Source organism: Canis lupus, chromosome 8, assembly GCF_048164855.1.
Source record: "Canis lupus baileyi chromosome 8, mCanLup2.hap1, whole genome shotgun sequence".
In the NCBI taxonomy this organism is placed as follows: domain Eukaryota; kingdom Metazoa; phylum Chordata; class Mammalia; order Carnivora; family Canidae; genus Canis; species Canis lupus.
The window spans coordinates 66,458,290-66,463,205 of NC_132845.1; the positions used below are offsets into that span (position 1 = coordinate 66,458,290).

Sequence of the window (4,916 nt, forward strand, 5' to 3'; positions counted from 1 at the left end):
CTCAGGACCCTCCCTCCAGATCCTTAGACCTGGCCACCCTGCCTCACCACTAACCGTGTAGACTTCCCCTACAGCCTAAGCAATAATGTGCCAACTTTTATCTTTGCCAATCTGAGAGATGGAAAATACTATTTCCTTCTAGTTTTAACCTGTATTTCTCATCCTGAGTAAGGTTGATCATGGTTTAAAGCCATTTGTTTCATCTATGGTTTCAAGGCAATGCCAGTCAATAATTTTTTTAACTAATAACCCATTAATTAACATCCCTGTTGTTCCAGTATCTCAAGATTTAAAATAAAAGTCCAACTCACAACTCATACAGCTTTGCACCCTTGCCTGGTGATCTCTTCAGCGAGAAGTGGAATTGCTGGTTCAAAGAGTATGCCCATTTGCATCTTGGGTTGATAGTAATAGTCTTGCAAAGACTGTTCCATTTTATTTCTACCAATACAGCATGAGTGCATTATACTATCTTCTGTAGATTATAATCACTTACTCTCCTGCAAGAGAGCATGAGAAGCCCCCATCCCTGTATTCTCACCAGTTTGGGTTTTCTTCATCATCTTCATTTCCCAGAAGCATTATTTGTTGTGCAATAAAGGATCCACCCTGCCCAAAAAGAAGCCTAGCCTCTGCTCTTGCTTCCGGGAGGTGATCTTTAAAGCCCTTGGATTATCCTGCCTTATAAGAATGTTCTTTGTTTTTGTTTTTACCTGGGGTCCTTGGACCATAGCAGAAAGTATGTAACAAAGTGATTTAAGCTTGACCACATGATGTCAGTTCAACCTCTGCAGGGACTGGAGACTAAAAGTCAGCCAGAATCGGAGTCCACCATGTCTATGTGATGGAGCCCCAGTAAAGCCTCTGGACCCCAAGGCTTGGAGGGGCCTCCCTGGTGGGCAGTACTCCATGTATGTTATCACTCGTCTTTGCTGGGAGACATTAACACTGTCCTTGACTTCCCTGGGAGGGGACAACCGGAAGCTCTGTGTGTGGAGTCCTCTTGGACTCTGCCCCAGGAGCCTCTGCCCTTGGCTGACCTTAATATGTATCCTTTTGCTGTAATAAACCATAATCATGAGTGTAATGGCTTTGCTGAGTTCTCTGAGTCATTCTGGCAAATCAGTGAACTTGGAAGTTAGTTTTAAGGTGCCCTGAACTTGAACTTATCCTTGTAAAAGCTTGGTAGCCCACATAGGCACCTGTGACTGCTCCCTTCTGATTGCCTTTTGGGGCCCATTCTTGGTTGCAGTCCTTTCCCACGCGTAGCAATTTGAGCTCCTGCTCTATCTCATGGGGCCCTCGGAGACTCCCTGGGATGTGGACAGGGAGCCACATCCTACCGTGCTGGTTTAAGACTTAAAATCTTAATGCACTAAAGTGCTCAGCTGGCCAGGCCACTCCTTAAATTTGTGGATGACCAGAAACAGGCCACACGTCCAAAAAGAGGAGAATGGCAAAATAAATTATGGTACATCTACCAGATGGGATGTTACGCAGCTCTTAAAAATAACAACCACGAGGACTGCAGCAATATATAAAAAAATGCCCACAACATTTAAAGTCAAACAAGCAGAATCTGAAGCTGTATCTATGCTGCCTGGAACCATGTAAAAATGTACCTGCAAGTGAATAGATCTGGACAGAACATAGAATAGAGCAGAGGTTGGTTGGTGTGGATGATTTTCCTTTGTTCTGTCCTTTGTTGGTGGTGGTGCAATTGATGCACTAGACAGAGGGAATGAGTTCAGAGCCTCCCAGGGAGAGATAGGGTGTGTCTCATGCCTCTGCAATGAGGGGCTGTCAGGGGGAGGGCCATGTGGCTTCTGCAGCATTCTGCATGGGAGCGGGCTGGGCACCTTGCAGGTCATGCCCACGTGCTACGGGTCCACTGAAGCTCATGGCTGCCATCTGGACCTGTACTTCCTTCAGCATGATACATGTCCCACCTCATTTCAAGACAAGTGGTGTGTGTGTGCGCATGTGCATGTGTGTGATGTGGTGGTGGTTTTTATCATGCTAAAATACACCTAGCATAAAATTTTCCATATTAATTGTTTATTAAGAGTACAATTCAGTGGCATTAAGTACATTCACATTGTTGGGCAACCATCACCACTGTACATTCAACAGAACTTTTTCACCTTCCCAGACAGAAGCTCTGTTCCCATCAAACAACAACTCCCCATCTTCTTCCCCCCAGCCCCTGGCACTGACCATCCTACTTTCTCTCTCTATGGATGTGTCTCCTCCAGGAACCTCATATAAGTGGAGTCATACAATATTTGCCCCTTTGTAGCTGGTTTATTTCACTTCGCACAACGTCCTCAAGGTACATCCATGCTATAGCACATGTCAGAATTTTCTTCCTTTTAAGGCTGAATAACATTCCACTGTGTGGATTTTGTTTATCCATTCATCTGCGATGGACACATGGTTTGTTTCTATCTTTTAGCTGTTGTAAATAATGCTGCAGTGAAGATGGGTGTACAAAAATTTGTTTCAGTCACTGTTTTCAATTCTTTTTTTTTTTTAAGAATTTTTTTTATTGAGGTGCCTGGGTGGCTCAGATGGTCCAGCTGATGGGTCAATCAGTGGTTACTTTTCCTCAGTGACATTCCTTAACAGTCACTCACCAATGGAGCCAGCCTTGCTCTGTTGACTCCACTTAGAATGGGCAGCTTAAGAATGCAGTGGGGAGGGGACTCTGAGTGGCTCAGTGGTTGAGTGTCTACCTTTGGCTCAAGTCCTGATCCTGGGTTCCTGGGATCGAGTCCTACATCAGGCTCCTCACAGGAAGCCTGCTTCTCCCTTTGCCTGTCTCTGTGTCTCTCATGAATAAATAAATAAATAAAATATTTTAAAAAAGAGAATGCAGTGAGGAAGGAGACTGGATTGGGAGGGAGGTGAAAAGGAGGCTGGTCAAGGGCATTTATTCTGATGGCACTATAAATACTTACAGAAAACCAATGGCACGCGGGGTGGGAGCCTATCTGCGCTGGTCTGTGCAAAAGGAGAAACTGCAAAACATCTAAAAATGTCCACTGGAGATTCAATTCAAAGATCAGCCACCATTAGCAATGAGTCACCTCTCACCCCTGGAGGAGCAGGCAAGAAGATATCATGCTGAAAAATGGAAAGAGTGACATCACTAAGTGCTGATGATGATATGGGGAAACAGGGCCTCACCCCCCCACCCTCCCACCCCCCTGCCGCTGGAAGGGTGTAGAAATTTGCCTCATTCACTCCCAGAGCAATTGGCAATCCCTGGCATCGGGAGGATGCTCATATCTCACACCTTAGAACTTGTGTTTCTAGACACATTGCAGAGAGAACTGATTGCATGGGAGATCAGGAGCAAGGTGCAAAGATGTTCATTGCAGCATTGTCTGTAAAAACAAAAAAATAGAAACAATAGAAATTACCATACTTAAAAAAAACAAAATGGAATATTAAAATAAAGGATTTATTTAGAGCAGTTAAAATGAACATTAACCAAGAATAAATTTCAACAGCACGTTCGGTTAAAAGAGCAATTTGAAAACTCTGTGATGTGAAAATGTACATTTGAAAACACACACAAAAAAACAATACTCTTTATTGCTTGTGTCTACTTACCAAGGTAGTAGAAGTATGAAAGCATGGACAGGAAGGACACAGGCCAACTTCAGAGTGGGGGTTACATCCAGAGAGAATGAGATCCAGGAGGAATGTAAAGGGAAATTCTTAAAATAAGAATTGGAAACATACAAAGCAACAATGTTAACATACATTAATTCTGGGAAGAGGTGGTGTATGAGTGTTTATTTTACTCTGTATAGTTTTCTGTAAGTTTGAGCCATTCCATAATTTTTAAAAATTAAAAAATGTGGGGGGCACCAGGATGGCACAGTCAGGTGTCTGACTCTTGGTTTCAGCTCAGGTCATGATCTCAGGCTCATGGGGTGGAGCCCCACAAGGGGGTCCTCGCCCAGCGCAGAGGAGTATGCTTGAGATTCTCTCTCCCTGAGATTCTCTCTCTCTCTCTCCCTCTTCCTCTGCTCCTCCCTTCTTGCAGAGCTCTTTCTCTCTTTATAAAATAGAGAAATCTTAAAAAAAAAAAAAAGCAATGTTGAACAGTTTCCCTTTTCGCTTTCCACTCCTTCCCAGGGCCCACCTTTTAAGCCGAGGCCTGGGGAGAGGTGGGGTGACAGGATTGGGGGCGATGGCATGGGGAATGAAAATTGGCGGGTGGCTGGGAGGTGAGACCCGCCGCCCCCTTCCCTCATCCAGTTTGGCTCCGCCCCCGCCCTGCTGTATCCATGACAACCAGGGTCAAGGCTCGCTGGACCCGCTGTCAAGCCGGGCTTCCCGGCGCCACCTGGTGGTCTTTCTGGTGGCGCGCTCCGCCAGGGGTCCCCAAGGGTGAGTCAGAGGGGTCCCTTGATGAGGGGCACTCCTTAAAAATAAAGACCAACGTTGTCCTGTCGCACCGGATCCCTTGTAGCTGGCCTTAGGGTAATTCATTTCGGGAATGGCTTTCCTTAAAATTCGGCTGCAGCCATTGACCACCAAAGGTTTGGGGGATGTCTCCCGGTGCCCCCCACTGCTCTGGGCATTTACAGGTGTGTGTCTTCATGGGGACCCTCAGAGCTCGTGGTTACAAAACCTCTTAGAGACCCCAAGAGAGAAGAAGGCATGTTTAAAAAAAAAAAAAAAAGCCAATGTGGACTTCTAGATAGCATAAACCCATTCTTTTCTAGATTAAAAAAAAAAAATTTGCTTTACTCTAAAAGTAACATAAATTTGTAGAAAGCTGAGAAAATCATCTCACCACCCACACAGAACCAGAACTAACATTTGGGCTTTATCCTTCTAGTATCCCTCTGCTCCATTCATTTTTGAGGGGTTGGTTTCTTACAAAATTGGAAATTCAC

The 4,916-nt window shown here is 44.9% G+C and overlaps 1 long non-coding RNA gene across 2 annotated transcripts; it reads right to left on the reverse strand.

Annotated features, from left to right (window-relative positions):
• Positions 1–2,085: 2,085 nt before the first annotated feature.
• LOC140637668 (uncharacterized) lies at positions 2,086–4,284 on the reverse strand. Of its 2 annotated transcripts, XR_012034735.1 has the most exons (5): positions 4,157–4,284; positions 3,619–3,725; positions 3,299–3,389; positions 2,961–3,126; positions 2,086–2,470 (listed from the first exon to the last, which is right to left on the reverse strand). It is a non-coding gene; the product is annotated as an uncharacterized lncRNA (long non-coding RNA). The 2 variants fall into 2 exon arrangements; XR_012034734.1 differs by having other exon boundaries at positions 2,086–3,126.
• Between the last annotated feature and the right edge of the window lie 632 nt (positions 4,285–4,916).